Raw genomic sequence first — 18753 nt, 5'->3', positions numbered from 1 at the left:
CCTAATACGCACTCTCTTATGGGACATTGCTGAATGGCAGCCAAATTAAGCCCTTAGTGCTTGAACCAGTAAATGGGACATAAAATTGGAGCTCTAATAATTATCATAGTCCATACATACTAGGCGCGGTGGAATACGATGCTTAGCTTATGACATTCAATTGTTGTAACACCTTATGCTTATTGATGGATATGTTGATGTCTAGAGAAAAAGGACAAATAGCTAACCTAAAAAATCCAATTATTATCAAGCTTTAGACAAGTGTATAGTTGTAGAAAATGCCTTTGGCATGAAGGCTGGATAGTTTAGTGACTTGTAAATTGAGAACAGAGGGACTTCATCTCCTCTGAGATTGTTTAGTCGATGCTCATATGTGTGCTTACTTGACATGCTATGTGTTTCATCTTTCAACTTCAGCCCCTATGAAGAATGCACTTGACTGGGCTTCTAGGGGAAATAATTGTTGGGCATACAAACCAGCAGCGATTGCCAGCGCAAGAGGTGTGGCTTTGGAGGAGGTAGATCACAGTACCATCTCCGACAAGTCGGGGGATTCTTAGATATTCATTTCATCAAAAAACCAGAGTTTTTCATCCAAGCATTTCAGTAGCCACCCAAATTTGACAGCGATGGGAATCTGATGGACGCCGAGATTAGAGAGCGGATCAAGAAAGTGCACTTGTCCCTCTAGGCCTTCACACTAAGGATCTAGAATAATGATGGAAGCAAGCAACACAGAGCTGTGTTAATCTGCATATTTTTTCCTTTGGTGATTTGTGCTTTTTTATAGTATAATTTATGCCTTATTTGTTGACATTTTTTACTTGACATTCAGATTCATGTGATGTGTTGTGAGAAGACTCAAATTTGTAATAAATCTGCTGCTCTACTGTTTGTCGATGGCTTCTTTCCCTTGTAATGATACATTGATACATCTCCAACGTATCTATAATTTTTTATCCTTCCATGCTATTATCTTATCAACTTTGGATGTTTTATATGCATGAATATGCTATTTTATATTATTTTTGGGACTAACCTATTGACCTAGAGCCCAGTGCCAGCTCCTGTTTTTCCTTGTTTTTGACCTTTTTTAGATAGGAATATCAAACGGAGTCCAAACGGAATAAAACTTTCGCCGTGATTTTTTATGGAAAATATCAAAAATACCAAAAGAAAAAGATACCGGAGAGGAGTCCCGAGGATGCCACGAGCAAGGGAGGCGTGCCCACCCCCCTGGGCGCGCCTGGGGGCCTCGTGACTCCTTCGTGGGTCCCCCTGACCTGTTCTCGATGCCATCTGGTCTTATAAATACAGAAACCTCCAGAAATAAACCTAGATCGGGAATTCCGCCACTGCAAGCCTCTATAGCCACCAAAAACCAATCGGGAGCCCGTTCCGGCACCCTGCCGGAGGGGGAACCCATCTCCGGTGGCCTTCTTCATCATCCCGGCGATCTCCATGACGAGGAGGGAGTAGTTCTCCGTCGGGGCTGAGGGTATGTACCAGTAGCTATGTGTTTGATCTCTCTCTCTCTTGTGTTCTTGAGATGTCATGATCTCGATGTACCGCGGGCTTTTCTACTGTAGTTGGATCCTATGATGTTCTTCCCCCTCTCCCTTCTTGTAATGAATTGAGTTTCCCCTTTGAAGTTATCTTATCGGATTGAGTCTTTAAGAACACTTGATGTATGTCTTGCAAGTGTCTATCTATGGTGACAATGGGATATTCATGTGAGTACTTGATGTATGTTTTGGTGATCAACTTGCGGGTTTTGTGACATCGGGAACCTATGCATATGGGTTGGCACACGTTTTGACTCTCCGGTAGATACTTTGGGGCACTCTTTGAAGTTCTATGTGTTGGTTGAATAGATGATTCTGAGATTGTGTGATGGATGTCGTATAATCATGCCCACCGATACTTGAGGTGACAATGGAGTATCTAGGTGACATTAGGGTCTTGGTTGATGTGTGTCTTAAGGTCTTATTCTAGTACGAACTCTAGGATAGATTGAACGGAAAGAATAGCTTCGTGTTATTTTACTACGGACTCTTGAATAGATCGATCAGAAAGAATAACTTTGTGGTGGTTTCGTACGCGACAATAATCTCTTCATTTGTTCTCTGCTATTAGTGACTTTGGAGTGACTCTTTGTTGCATGTTGAGGGCTAGTTATATGATCCAATTATTTTATCATTGTTGAGAGAACTTCATTAGTGAAAGTATGAACCCTAGGCCTTCTTTCCACGCATTGCAATACCGTTCGTGCTCACTTTTTATTAATTACCTTGCTGTTTTTGTAATTTCAGATTACAAAAACCTATATCTACTATCCATATTGCACTTGTATCACCATCTCTTCAACGAACTAGTGCACCTATACAACTTACCATTGTATTGGGTGTGTTGGGGACACAAGAGACTCTTTGTTATTTGGTTGCAGGGTTGCTTGAGAGAGACCATCTTCATCCTACGCCTCCTGCGGACTGATAAACCTTAGGTCGCCTACTTGATGGAAAATTTCTACTGTCCTACAAATCTCTGCACTTGAAGGCCCAACAACGTCTACAAGGAGAAGGTTGCGTAGTATACATCATACATCGACACTTTCTCCTCTGCAAAACATTATGTGGGTTTATATATTCTCAGGTTGAAATTCAACAAATTACTCACACATGTATTTAGTGCTTTATATATGGTCTGTGCTACGGAAACAAAAGTCCTTCCCCGGCAACGGCGCCAGAAATTCTTCTGCTACTTCTCAAACAACAGCGCCAGAAATTGACACGTTGACGGAGACAGAAATCTTCTATTCTCTCTTGAGCTTGCGTTGGTTTTTTCCCTTGAAGAGGAAAGGGTGATGCCGCACAGGAGCAGTAAGTATTTCCCTCAGTTTGAGAACCAAGGTATCAATCCAGTAGGAGAATCTTGTCAAGTCCAGAGTACTTGCGCAAACACAAACGAGCTTTCACCCAACGCTATAAAGGGGTTGTCAATCCCTTCAAGATTGTTTGCAAAGTGATATCTGAAGGAGGAAAGTGCAACGAAGTAAAAGAGTAAGGCTGAAAATATGGTGTGGAGTAGACCCGGGGGCCATAGTGTTCACTAGAGGCTTCTCTCAAAATAGCAAATATCACGGTGGGTGAACAAATTACTGTCGAGCAATTGATAGAACCACGCAAAGTCATGACGATATCTAAGGAAATGATCATACATATAGGCATCACGTCTGACACAAGTAGACCGCTACTTTTTGCATCTACTACTATTACTCCACATATCGACCGCTATCCAGCATGCATCTAGTGTATTGAGTTCATGACGAACAGAGTAACGCCTTAAGCAAGATAACATGTAGTAGAGGGATAATCTCAAACCAATGATGAAAAACCCATCTTTTTACCCTTGATGGCAACAACACGATGCATGCCTCGCTACCCCTTCTGTCACTAGGTGAGGTTACCGCACGGTATGAACCCAAAACCAAGCACTTCTCCCATTGTAAGAATCATAGATCTAGTTGGCCAAAAAAAACCACAACTCAAAGAGAATTACATCGGATATGAAATCATGCATAAGGGAGATCAGAAGAAACTCAAATAAGGTTCAAAAATAATCTGATCATAAATCAACAATTCATCAGATCTCGACAAACACACCACAAAAGAAGATTACATCGGATAGATCACCATGAAGATCATGGAGAACTTTGTATTGAAGATCCAAGAGAGAGAAGAAGCCATCTAGTTGCTAGCTATGGACCCGTAAGTCTATGGTGAACTTCTCACACATCATCGGAGAGGTCACGGCGTTGATGAAGAAGACCTCCGCATCCGAATCCCCCCTCCGGCAGGGCACCAGAACATGCCCGAGATGGGATCTTGCGGAGGCAGAAGCTTGCGGCGGCGGAAATGTACTTTCGATGATCTCCTGGTTTTTTATGGAATTTTAGAGAATATATAGGCGCAAAACCTAGGCCAAAGAAGCCTCAGGGAGCCCACAAGCCAGGGGCGCGGCCCCCTGGCCACGCCATGAGGGCTTGTGGGGTCCCTAGTGGCCCCCTGCCCTGATTCTCCGGCTCCTCGATCTTTTTCTGTTTCGGAAAAAATCTTTTTGGGAGTTTCATTCCGTTTGGACTCTGTTCAAAATCCTCCTCTAAAAGGAGTCAAAAACATGGAAAAAAACTGGAACTTGCACTTGGCACAGAGTTAATAAGTTAGTCCCAAAAAATATATAAAAGGCATGCAAAACATCCAAAGTTTGACAAGATAATAGCATGGAACCATCAAAAATGATAGATACGTTGGAGACGTATCAAGCATCCCCAAGCTTAACTCCTGCTCGTCCTCGAGTACGGAAGTGATAAAGACTGAATTTTTGATGTGGAATGCTACCTAGCATAGTTGTTCTTTGCAACTTCTTTCACGTGACATGAATGTTCAGATCCGTAAGATTCGAAAAATAGTTTGCTATTGACATGAAAACAATAATATTTCAAGCAAACTAGCAAGGTAATCATGAACTTTCAAAATAACAAGGCAAATGAAAGTTATCCCTACAAAATCATATAGTCTGGCTATGCTCCATCATCCTCACAACCCCGGTATTGGCCAAGTAATTGTTTTTGCACTCTTACTTTCGGAAACCTTTTATAACTATCACGCAATACATGAGTGTGAGCCATGGATATAGCACTATAGGTGGAATAGAGTGTGGTGGTGGTTGTGAGACAAAAAAGGAGGAGATGGTCACATTGACTCGGCGTATCAAAGGGCTATGGAGATGCCCATTAATAGATATCAATGTGAATGAGTAGGGATTGCCATACAAAAGTATGCACTAGAGTTATAAGTATGTGAAAGGTCAAAAGGAAAACTAGTGGGTGTGCATCCAACTTGCTTGCTCACGAAGACCTAGGGCAATTCTGAGGAAGCCCATCATTGGAATATATAAGCCAAGTTATACAATGAAGATTCCCACTAGCATATGGTAGTGGCAAAGCAAGAAGCTCTCAATCATGAAGAACATGGTGCTATTATGAAGCACAAGTGTGGGAAAAGATAGTAGCATTGTCCCTTCTCTCTTTTTATCTTTTTTTTATTTTTTTATTTGGGCTCTTGGGCCTCTTTTTTTTCTTTTTTTGTATGGGCTCTTTGGCCTCTGTTTCCCCCTCACATGGGACAATGCTCTAATAGTGATGATCATCACACTTTTATTTACTCATAGCTCAAAGCTTATAACGATGATGACTCTATAGGAAATGCCTCCGGTAGTGTACCGGGATGTGCAACGATCTAGCTTGGCGTATGACGTTGAAACATCTTGCTAGCTATCTTACGATCATGCAATGGCAATATGAGAGTGACGGCACAAGTCATGAGACGGAAAGGTGGGAGTTGCATGGCAATATATCTCGAAATGGCTATGAAAATGGCATAGAGGTAGGTATGGTGGCTGTTTTGAGGAAGGCATATGGTGGGTTTGTGCACTGGCAAGAATTGCGCGGCACTAGAGAGGCTAGCAATGGTGGAATGTGAAAGTGCATCTATACCATGGACTCACATTAGTCATGAAGAACTCACATACTTGTTGCGAAAGTTTTTATTACTAATCGAAACAAAGTGCTAAACGCATACTCCTAGGGGAAGGGTTGGTAGGTGTTAACCATCGCACGATGGCGACCTCAACACAAAGGATGACAATCAATAGATCAATTATGCTCCGACTTCCTAACATGGCGGTTCACCATACGTGCATGCTACGGGAATCACTAACTTCAACACAAGTATTTCTAGATTCAGAACACCCTACTAACATAGCTCTTAATATTACCAAATCCACGTCTCAAAAATAATTGAGAGGAAGCAAGACTTCTCTTTCTACTCAATGCACATGAAGATGGAGGTTTTTGTATCCTCTTTGGGTACCTATCACCTTTGGGACTACTTTCATAGCATAAGCCAACTACCAAGTCATGCACCGCCGTGCTCTAAAAGATATAAGTGAAGCACATAGAGCAAAATTATATAGCTCAAAAGATATAAGTGAAGCACTATGAGCATTCTAGCAAAATCACGATGAGTGCATGTCTCTCTCTCTCAAAAAGGCGTGCAGCAAGGATGATTGTGACACAACAAAAAGAAAAGACTCCTATGATACAAGACGCTCCAAGCAAAACACATATCATGTGGTGAATAAAAATATAGCTCCAAGTAATGTTACCGATGGATTGAAGACGAAAGAGGGGATGCCTTCCCGGGGCATATCCAAGCTTAGGCTTTTTGGTGTCCTTGAATATGGCTTGGGATGCCTTGGGCATCCCCAAGCTTGATATCTTTCCACTCCTTATCTGTTTGTCCATGAGAACATCACCCAAAACTCGAAAACTTCACAACACAAAACTTGAACAGAAACTCATGATAACATTACCACAAGAAAACAAACTACCACTTCTTTTTGTTGGAAATATGCCCTAGAGGCAATAATAAATTAGTTATTATTATATTTCTTAGTTCATGATAATCGTTTATTATCCATGCTATAATTGTATTGATTGGAAACACAATACTTGTGTGGATACATAGACAAAACACTGTCCCTAGTAAGCCTCTAGTTGACTAGCTCGTTGATCAAAGATGGTCAAGGTTTCCTGGCCATAGGCAAGTGTTGTCACTTGATAACGGGATCACATCATTAGGAGAATCATGTGATGGACTAGACCCAAACTAATAGACGTAGCATGTTGATCGTGTCATTTTGTTGCTACTGTTTTCTGCGTGTCAAGTATTTGTTCCTATGACCATGAGATCATATAACTCACGGACACCGGAGGAATGCTTTGTGTGTACCAAACGTCGCAACATAACTGGGTGACTATAAAGATGCTCTACATGTATCTCCGAAGGTGTTCGTTGAGTTAGTATAGATCGAGACTGGGATTTGTCACTCCGTGTGACGGAGAGGTATCTCGGGGCCCACTCGGTAATACAACATCACACACAAGCCTTGCAAGCAATGTAACTTAATGTAAGTTGCGGGATCTTGTATTACGGAACGAGTAAAGAGACTTGCCGGTAAACGAGATTGAAATAGGTATGCGGATACTAACGATCGAATCTCGGGCAAGTAACATACCGAAGGACAAAGGGAATGACATACGGGATTATATGAATCCTTGGCACTGAGGTTCAAACGATAAGATCTTCGTAGAATATGTAGGATCCAATATGGGCATCCAGGTCCCGCTATTGGATATTGACCGAGGAGTCTCTCGGGTCATGTCTACATAGTTCTCGAACCCGCAGGGTCTGCACACTTAAGGTTCGACGTTGTTTTATGCGTATTTGAGTTATATGGTTGGTTACCGAATGTTGTTCGGAGTCCCGGATGAGATCACGGACGTCACGAGGGTTTCCGGAATGGTCCGGAAACGAAGATTGATATATAGGATGACCTCATTTGGTTACCGGAAGGTTTTCGTGCATTACCGGAAAAGTTTCGGGCTCATCGGTAGTGTATCGGGAGTGCCGGGAGGGGTGTCGGGGACCATCGGGAGGGGTGTCACGCCCCAAGGGGTCTCATGGGCTATGGGAAGAGATAAACCAGCCCCTAGTGGGCTGGAATAAGTTCCCACTAAGGCCCATAAGGTTTGAGAAGGAAAAAAACACAAGGTGGAAAGAGTTTCCAAGTGGGAAGGTGGAATCCTACTCCAAGTAGGATTGGAGTAGGACTCCTCCACCTCCAATTTCGGCCAAACCTTTAGGTTTTGAGGCTGCCTCCTCCCCTCCCTCCCACCTATATATACGGAGGTTTTAGGGCTGATTTGAGACGACTTTTCCACGGCAGCCCGACCACATACCTCCACGGTTTTTCCTCTAGATCGCGTTTCTGCGGAGCTCGGGCGGAGCCCTGCTGAGACAAGGTCATCACCAACCTCCGGAGCGCCGTCACGCTGCCGGAGAACTCTTCTACCTCTCCGTCTCTCTTGCTGGATCAAGAAGGCCGAGATCATCGTCGAGCTGTACGTGTGCTGAACGCGGAGGTGCCGTCCGTTCGGTACTAGATCGTGGGACTGATCGCGGGATTGTTCGCGGGGCGGATCAAGGGACGTGAGGACGTTCCACTACATCAACCGCGTTCACTAACGCTTCTGCTGTACGATCTACAAGGGTACGTAGATCACTCATCCCCTCTCGTAGATGGACATCACCATGATAGGTCTTCGTGCGCGTAGGAAAATTTTTGTTTCCCATGCGACGTTCCCCAACAGTGGCATCATGAGCTAGGTTCATGCGTAGATGTCTTCTCGAGTAGAACACAAAAGTTTTTGTGGGCGGTGATGTGCGTTTTGCTGCCCTCCTTAGTCTTTTCTTGATTCCGCGGTATTGTTGGATTGAAGCGGCTTGGACCGACATTACTCGTACGCTTACGAGAGACTGGTTTCATCGCTACGAGTAACCCCATTGCTCAAAGATGACTGGCAAGTGTCGGTTTCTCCAACTTTAGTTGAATCGGATTTGACCGAGGAGGTCCTTGGATGAGGTTAAATAGCAACTCATATATCTCCGTTGTGGTGTTTGCGTAAGTAAGATGCGATCCTACTAGATACCGATGGTCACCACGTAAAACATGCAACAACAAAATTAGAGGACGTCTAACTTGTTTTTGCAGGGTATGCTTGTGATGTGATATGGCCAACGATGTGATGTGATATATTGGATGTATGAGATGATCATGTTGTAATAGATAATATCGACTTGCACGTCGATGGTACGGCAAACGGCAGGAGCCATAGGGTTGTCTTTATAACTAACGTTTGTGCTTGCAGATGCGTTTACTATTTTGCTAGGATGTAGCTTTAGTAGTAATAGCATGAGTAGCACGACAACCCCGATGGCGACACGTTGATGGAGATCATGATGATGGAGATCATGGTGTGACGCTGGTGACAACAAGATCGTGCTGGTGCTTTGGTGATGGAGATCAAGAAGCACGTGATGATGGCCATATCATGTCACTTATAAATTGCATGTGATGTTAATCCTTTTATGCACCTTATTTTGCTTAGAACGACGGTAGCATTATGAGGTGATCTCTCACTAAAATTTCAAGGCGAAATTGTGTTCTCCCCGACTGTGCACCGTTGCTACAGTTCGTCGTTTCGAGACACCACGTGATGATCGGGTGTGATAGACTCAACGTTCACATACAACGGGTGCAAAACAGTTGCGCACGCGGAACACTCGGGTTAAGCTTGACGAGCCTAGCATGTGCAGACATGGCCTCGGAACACATGAGACCGAAAGGTCGAGCATGAATCGTATAGTTGATATGATTAGCATAGAGATGCTTACCACTGAAACTATTCTCGAGTCACGTGATGATCGGACTTGAGATAGTGGATTTGGATCATGTACCACTCAAATGACTAGAGAGATGTACTTTTTGAGTGGGAGTTCTTAAGTAATATGATTAATTGAACTAATTGTCATGAACATAGTCTAATGGTCTTTGCGAATTACGATGTAGCTTGTGCTATAGCTCTACTGTTTTATATGTTCCTAGAGAAAATTTAGTTGAAAGTTGATAGTAGCAAACTTTGCAGACTGAGTCTGTAAAACCGAGGATTGTCCTCGTTGCTGCACAGAAGGCTTATGTCCTTAATGCACCACTCGGTGTGCTGCACCTCGAGCGTCGTCTGTGGATGCTGTGAACATCCGACATACACGTTTCTGATGACTACACGATAGTTCAGTACAAAAATACTTAATGGCTTAGAAGCAAGGCTCCGAAAACGTTGTAAAACGTCACGGAACATAAGTGATGTTCTAAAGAGATGAAATTGTGATTTCATGCTTGTGACCTTGTTAAGAGGTACGAGACCTCCAACAAGATTCTTTGTCCACAAAGTAAAGGAGAAAAGCTCAATCGTTGAGCGTGTGCTCAGATTGTCTGAGTACGACAATCACTTGAATCAAGTGGGAGTTAATCTTCCAGATGAGATAGTGATGGTTCTCCAAAGTCACTGCCACCAAGCTGTGAGAGCTTCGTGATGAACTATAACATATCAAGGATAGATACAATGATCCTTGAGCGATTCGCGATGTTTGACACTGCGAAAGTAGAAATCAAGAAGGAGCATCAATAGTTGATGGTTTGTAAAACCACTAAGTTTCAAGAAAGGCAAGGGCTAGAAGGGATACTTCGTGAAACGGCAAAACAGTTGCTGCACTAATGAAGAGACCCAAGATTAAACCCAAACCCGAGACTAAGTGCTTCTGTAATGAGGGGAACAATCACTGAGGCGGAGCAACTCAAGATACTTGGTAGATAAGAAGGCTGGCAAAAGTCGAAAGAAGTGTATTTGATATACATGATGTTGATGTGTACTTTACTAGTACTCCTAGTAGCACGAGGGTATTGGATACCGGTTCGGTTGCTAAGTGATTAGTGACGCGAAATGAAAGCTACGGCATAAACGGAGACTAGCTAAAGGCAAGGTGACGATACGTGTTGGAAGTGTTTCCAAGATTGATATGATCAAACGTCGCACGCTCCCTCTACCATCGGGATTGGTGTTAAACCTAAATAATTGTTATTTGGTGCTTGCGTTAAGCATGAACATGATTGGATCGTGTTTATTGCAATACGATTATTCATTTAAAGAGAATAATGGTTACTCTATTTTCTTGAATAATCACCTTCAATGGTTTATTGAATCTCGATCGTAGTGTTACACATGTTCATGATATTGGTGCCAAAAGATACGAGTTGATGATGATAGTACCACTTACTTGTGGCACTGCCGCTTGAGTCATGTTAGTATAAATTGCATGAAGAGGCTCCATGCTGATGGCTCTTTGTACTCACCTAATTTCGAATCACTAGTGACATGCGAATCATACCACATGAGCAAGGCCTTGTTTTCATTGAGATGAAATAAGATAGTAACTTGTTGGAAGTGATACATTTTGATGTGTGCAGTCCAATGGGTGCTGAGGCACGTAGTGGATATCATTATGTTCTTACTTCACTGACGATTTGAGTAGATACAGGAGTATTTACTTAATGAATCACAAGTCTGAAATGTTGAAAAGTTCAATTCCGTTTCAGAGTGAAGTTCGTCGTAACAAGAGGATAAACTGTCTACGGTATGATCATGGAAATGAATATCTGAGTTACGAGTTTTGGTACGCAGTTAAGACAATGTGGTAATTGTTTCGCAGTTCATGCCACCTGGAACATCATAGTGTGATGATGTGTCTGAACGTCATAGCCACGCACTATTTGGTATGGTGCATACTATGATGTCTCTTATCGAATTACCACTATCGTTTATGGGTTATGCATTAGAGACAACCGCACTCACTTTAAATAGGGCACCGCGTATTTCTGTTGAGATGACACAGTATAGACTGAGGTTTAGAGAAATCTAAACTGTCGTTTCTTGAAAGTTTGGGGTTTCGACACTTATGTGAAAAAGTTTCAGTCTGATAAGCTCGAACCCAAAGCGGATAAATGCATCTTCATAGGATATCCAAAACAGTTGGGTACATCTCCTATCTCAGATCCGAAAGCAAAGTGTTTGTTTCTAGAAACGGATCCTTTCTCGAGGAAAGGTTTCTCTCGAAAGAATTGAGTGGGAGGGTAGTAGAACTTCATGAGGTTATTGAACCATCACTTCAACCAGTGTGTAGCAGGGCGCAGGAAGTTGTTCATGTGGCGCCTACACCAATTGAAGTGGAAGCTGATGATGATGATCATTGAGCTTCGAATCAAGTTACTACAAACCTCGTAGGTCGACAAGGTCGCGTACTGCTGCAGAGTAGTACGGTAACCCTGTCTTGGAGGTCATGTTGTTGAGCAACAGTGAACCTATGAGTTATGGAGAAAGCGATGGTGGGCCCAGATTCCGACAAATGGCTGGAAGCCATGAAATCCAAGAGAGGATCCATGTGTGAAAACAAAGTGTAGACTTTGGTAGAACTACTTGATGGTCATAAGACTATTGAGTAAAAATGGATATTTAAAAGAAGACAGACGATGATGGTGATAAGTCACTATTAAGAAAAGCTCGACTTGTCGCAAAGATGTTTTCGATAAGATCAAACAGTTGACTATGATGAGACTTTCTCACTCGTAGCGATGCTAAAAGTCTGTTAGAATTATGTTAGTTGTTGATGCATTATTTATGAAATATTGCACGTAGGATGTCAAAACATTGTTTTCTCGACGGTTTCCTTGAGCAAACATTGTATGTGATACAACCAGAAGGTTTTGTCGATCCTAAAGATACTAGCAAGTATGCAAGCTCCAGTGATCCTTCAATGGACTGGTGCAAGCATCTCGGAGTTGGAATATACACTTTGATGAGATGATCAAAGATTTTGGGTTTGTACAAGGTTTATGAGAAACTTGTATTTCCAAAGAAGTGAGTGGGAGAACTATAGAATTTCTGATAGGTATATGTGGTTGACATATTGTGCATCAGAAGTAATGTAGAATTTCTGTAAAGCATACAAGGTTGTTTGAAAGAAGTTTTCAAAGGAGTACCTAGATTACGCTACTTGAACGTTGAGCATCAAAGATCTATGGAGATAGATCGAAAGCGCTTAATAGAAGTTTCAACAAGATGCATGCCTTGACAAGTTTTTGAAAGATTTCAAAATAGACCAGCAAAGAAGGAGTTCTTGGTTGCGTTGTGAGGTGTGAATTTGAGTAAGACTCAAAACCCGACCACGGCAGAATAAAGAGAATAGACGAAGGTCGTCTTCTATGCCTTAGCCGTAGAATCTAAAGTATGCCATGCTGTGTACCGCACCTGAAGTGTGCCTTGACTCAAAGTATGTTGAGAGGTGCAGAGAGTGATCCATGATTGAATCACTAGCAGCGGTCGAAATTTATCCTTAGTAACTAATGGACTAAGGAATTTTTCTCGATTATGGAGGTGGTTAAAGAGTTTGTCATAAAGGGTTACGTCAATGCAAGCTTTGACACTAATCCGGATAACTATGAGTAGTGAAACGGATTCGTATAGTAGAGTAGATATTTGGAGCATTTCCGAATAGCACGTAGTAGCAGCATCTATAAGATGACATAAAGATTTGTAAAGAACGCACGAATCTGAAAATTTCAGAACCGTTGACTAAAACATCTCTCACGAGCAAGACGTGATCAGACCCCATAACTATATGGGTGTTGGATTCGTTGGAATCACATGGTGATGTGAACTAGATTATTGACTCTAGTGCAAGTGGGAGACTGTTGGAAATATGCCCTAGAGGCAATAATAAATTAGTTATTATTATATTTCTTAGTTCATGATAATCGTTTATTATCCATGCTATAATTGTATTGATTGGAAACACAATACTTGTGTGGATACATAGACAAAACACTGTCCCTAGTAAGCCTCTAGTTGACTAGCTCGTTGATCAAAGATGGTCAAGGTTTCCTGGCCATAGGCAAGTGTTGTCACTTGATAACGGGATCACATCATTAGGAGAATCATGTGATGGACTAGACCCAAACTAATAGACGTAGCATGTTGATCGTGTCATTTTGTTGCTACTGTTTTCTGCGTGTCAAGTATTTGTTCCTATGACCATGAGATCATATAACTCACGGACACCGGAGGAATGCTTTGTGTGTACCAAACGTCGCAACATAACTGGGTGACTATAAAGATGCTCTACATGTATCTCCGAAGGTGTTCGTTGAGTTAGTATAGATCGAGACTGGGATTTGTCACTCCGTGTGACGGAGAGGTATCTCGGGGCCCACTCGGTAATACAACATCACACACAAGCCTTGCAAGCAATGTAACTTAATGTAAGTTGCGGGATCTTGTATTACGGAACGAGTAAAGAGACTTGCCGGTAAACGAGATTGAAATAGGTATGCGGATACTAACGATCGAATCTCGGGCAAGTAACATACCGAAGGACAAAGGGAATGACATACGGGATTATATGAATCCTTGGCACTGAGGTTCAAACGATAAGATCTTCGTAGAATATGTAGGATCCAATATGGGCATCCAGGTCCCGCTATTGGATATTGACCGAGGAGTCTCTCGGGTCATGTCTACATAGTTCTCGAACCCGCAGGGTCTGCACACTTAAGGTTCGACGTTGTTTTATGCGTATTTGAGTTATATGGTTGGTTACCGAATGTTGTTCGGAGTCCCGGATGAGATCACGGACGTCACGAGGGTTTCCGGAATGGTCCGGAAACGAAGATTGATATATAGGATGACCTCATTTGGTTACCGGAAGGTTTTCGTGCATTACCGGAAAAGTTTCGGGCTCATCGGTAGTGTATCGGGAGTGCCGGGAGGGGTGTCGGGGACCATCGGGAGGGGTGTCACGCCCCAAGGGGTCTCATGGGCTATGGGAAGAGATAAACCAGCCCCTAGTGGGCTGGAATAAGTTCCCACTAAGGCCCATAAGGTTTGAGAAGGAAAAAAACACAAGGTGGAAAGAGTTTCCAAGTGGGAAGGTGGAATCCTACTCCAAGTAGGATTGGAGTAGGACTCCTCCACCTCCAATTTCGGCCAAACCTTTAGGTTTTGAGGCTGCCTCCTCCCCTCCCTCCCACCTATATATACGGAGGTTTTAGGGCTGATTTGAGACGACTTTTCCACGGCAGCCCGACCACATACCTCCACGGTTTTTCCTCTAGATCGCGTTTCTGCGGAGCTCGGGCGGAGCCCTGCTGAGACAAGGTCATCACCAACCTCCGGAGCGCCGTCACGCTGCCGGAGAACTCTTCTACCTCTCCGTCTCTCTTGCTGGATCAAGAAGGCCGAGATCATCGTCGAGCTGTACGTGTGCTGAACGCGGAGGTGCCGTCCGTTCGGTACTAGATCGTGGGACTGATCGCGGGATTGTTCGCGGGGCAGATCAAGGGACGTGAGGACGTTCCACTACATCAACCGCGTTCACTAACGCTTCTGCTGTACGATCTACAAGGGTACGTAGATCACTCATCCCCTCTCGTAGATGGACATCACCATGATAGGTCTTCGTGCGCGTAGGAAATTTTTTGTTTCCCATGCGACGTTCCCCAACACTTTTGGTACTGTAGCAAACTTGAGTTGTATCTATATTGGTGTTGGGCTACTGTATTCTCACTTTTCCATGGCTAGTACCCCCCCCCCGATACTAACCATAGTTTCTTCAAAACAAGCAACCAACTCAACAAAAACAGAATTTGTCAAAAACAGACCAGTCTGTAGCAATCTGTATACTTCATATACTTATGGTACCTCCTAAATTCTGTAAAATTGCGACTGCCTGGGAAAAAGTCATATCAACCAGAAGCAAAAAGAATCAACTCAAAATCTCTTTCTGAATAAAAATGAAAAATCATCTCGTGAGCGAAAAGTTTTTGTCTTTTTCAAGCAGGATCAAACAACCATCACCAAGACTAGTCATAAAGGTTTTGCTTGGCTCAGACACAAAAAGAAACACAAAAAACACAATAAAAACAGAATTATGATGGTGTGGACGCAACAAAACAGAAATAAAAAGATAAATTCATTGGGTTGCCTCCCAAGAAGCGCTATTGTTTAACGCCCTTAGCTAGGCATAAAAGCGATAGAATCACGTATCATCGTCTTTGGTGCTCAAACCATAAGTAGCGTGATCACTTATCATCTTAAGGTTTTCATATTTCTTGCTAGATGATTCACCACTATTTTTGGGAACAAAAACAGACTTGGTGACCATATTGTGGGCAAAGTTTAGAGTATTCTGCACAGCAGCAAAAGCGGAACCCAAGTTGGTTATAACGTCCTCTAGTTTGCCAATCCTAGCAGAATCATGACCTAGATTTTCGTTGACTGTGGGTTCCTTCTCCTTTAAATTTTCAATGAGTTCTACTGTAGCAGCTTTATTTTCAATGACGTCCAGCCTACGCATCAAATGTTCCAGAGTTAAGGTAGTTCCATTAACCATGAGTGGGGGTGAGCCTACCAGATTTGTTACAGCGCCGTAAGAATCAACGGTATGGCTACCCAAGAAATTTACACCTAGATGGTGTCAAGAATATACCTATTCCAAGGAGAAACACCCACATAAAAATTGTGAAGCAGGGTAGTAGTGGATTGCTTATGAGTAGATCTACTCTGAGCATTGCAAATCCTATACCAAGCGTCCTTTAAGTTTTCTTCCTCAATTTGTTTGAAATTGAGAACTTCGCTCTCGGGAGTATCGTTCGAAGTGGTGGATCTAGCCATGAGGATGGACTATCCCACACAGACGAACTGAAAAGAAGCGAGAAAAAGGGCGAGCGAAAAGGCAAACGGAAAAGGCAAACGAAAAAGGCAAATTGTGAAGTGGGGGAGAGGAAAACGAGAGGCAACTGGCAAACAAAGTAAATGCAAGACATGAGTCTGTGACACTTACTTGGATGAGTTATTGACTTGATCCTCCCCGGCAACGGCGCCAGAAATTCTTCTGCTACGGCAGCAAAAGTCCTTCCCCGGCAAAGGCGCGAGAAATCCTTCTGCTACTTCTCAAACAACAGCGCCAGAAATTGACACGTTGACGGAGACATAAATCTTTTGTCGTCTCTTGAGCTCGTGTTGGTTTTTTTTCCCTTGAAGAGGAAAGGGTGATGCAGCACAGGAGCAGTAAGTATTTCCCTCAGTTTGAGAACCAAGGTATCAATCCAGTAGGAGAATCTTGTCAAGTCCAGAGTACCTGCGCAAACACAAACGAGCTTGCACCCAACGCTATAAAGGGGTTGTCAATCCCTTCAAGATTGTTTGCAAAGTGAGATCTGAAGGCGGAAAGTGCAACGATGTAAATGAGTAAGGCTGAAAAGATGGTGTGTGGAGTAGACCCGGGGGCCATAGTGTTCACTAGAGGCTTCTCTCAAAATAGCAAATATCACGGTGGGTGAACAATTTACTGTCGAGCAATTGATAGAACCGCGCAAAGTCATGATGATATCTATGTCAATGATCATACATATAGGCATCACGTCTGACACAAGTATACGGATACTTTTTGCATCTACTACTATTACTCCACACATCGACCGTTATCCAGCACGCATCTAGTGTATTGAGTTCATGACGAACAGAGTAACGCCTTAAGCATGATGACATGATGTAGAGGGATAATCTCAAACCAATGATGAAAACCCCATATTTTTACCCTTGATGGCAACAACATGATGCGTGCCTCGCTACCCCTACTGTCACTGGGTAAGGTCACCGCATGGTATGAACCCAAAACCAAGCACTTCTCCCATTGGGAGAATCATAGATCTAGTTGGCCAAACAAAACCCACAACTCGAAGAGAATTACAAGGATATGAAATCATGCATAAGAGAGATCAGAAGAAACTCAAATAAGATTCAAAGATAACCTGATCATAAATCCACAATTCACCGGATCTCGACAAACACACCGCAAAAGAAGATTACATCGGATAGATCTCCATGAAGATCATGGAGAACTTTGTATTGAAGATACAAGAGAGAGAAGAAGCCATCTAGTTACTAGCTATGGACCCGTAGGTCTATGGTGAACTACTCACGCATCATCGGAGAGGTCATGGTGTTGATGAAGAAGCCCTCCGTATCCGAATCCCCCTCCGGCGGGGCACCAGAACGTGCCCCAGATGGCATCTTGCAAAGACAGAAGCTTGCGGCGGCGGAAAAGTACTTTCGATGATCTCCTGGTTTTTTATGGAATTTTAGAGAATATATAGGCGCAAAACCTAGGGCAAAGGAGCCTCAGGGAGCCCACAAGCCAGGGGGCACGGGTCGCCCCCCTGGCCGCGCCATGAGGGCTTGTGGGGTCCCTGGTGGGCCCCTGCCCTGATTCTCCGGCTCCGTGATCTTTTTATGTTCCGGAAAAAATCTTTTTGGCAGTTTCATTCAGTTTGGACTCCGTTCAAACTCCTCCTCTGAAAGGGGTAAAAACATGGAAAAAACAAGAACTGGCACTTGTCACTAAGTTAATAACTTAGTCCCAAAAAATATATAAAAGGCATGCAAAACATCCAGAGTTTGACAAGATAATAGCATGGAACCATCAAAAAGTATGGATAAGTTGGAGACGTATCAGTCTGCACTCTTTTGAGATTCACAATTTCCATGTGTTACTAACTTGCGGGGAGATGTACAAACAAGATGCTATAATCCTCTTAAAAGTAGGCAGATGAAACAAATCAAGAAAATATTAGGGATACGTGATGAATGATGCAAAGAACCCGTATCCAAACTGATCAATAATGGAGGTTCTAGGCCTAGAACAAGCTGATGGTGAGGGATGCAAACTCACCGGGGGGATGACGAGGTGAGCGGGGACGGTGTCGTCGGTTCTGGGCGGAGGCGGCGGAAGCATCGGGGCGGGGCGGCGTCAAGGGCATTGATGACCCACAAGTATAAGGGATCAATCGTAGTCCTTTGGATAAGTAAGAGTGTTGAACCCAACGAGGAGCAGAAGGATCTGACAAGTGGTTTTTAGCAAGGTAATATCTGCACGCACTGAAATTATCGGTAACAAGTAGTTGTGTGGTAAGATGATTCGTAGCAAGTAGCAAGTAACAAAAGTAACAACGGTGCAGCAAAGTGGCCCAATCCCTTTTGTAGCAAGGGACAAGCCTGAACAAAGTCTTATAGGAGGAAAAACGCTCCCGAGGACACACGGGAATTTCTGTCATGCTAGTTTTCATCATGTTCATATGATTCACGTTCGTTACTTTGATAGTTTGATATGTGGGTGGACCGGT

Source organism: Hordeum vulgare, chromosome 1H, assembly GCF_904849725.1.
Source record: "Hordeum vulgare subsp. vulgare chromosome 1H, MorexV3_pseudomolecules_assembly, whole genome shotgun sequence".
Classification (NCBI taxonomy): domain Eukaryota; kingdom Viridiplantae; phylum Streptophyta; class Magnoliopsida; order Poales; family Poaceae; genus Hordeum; species Hordeum vulgare.
The sequence above is the reverse complement of the archived record's forward strand: the minus strand, read 5'-3'. Positions refer to the sequence as shown.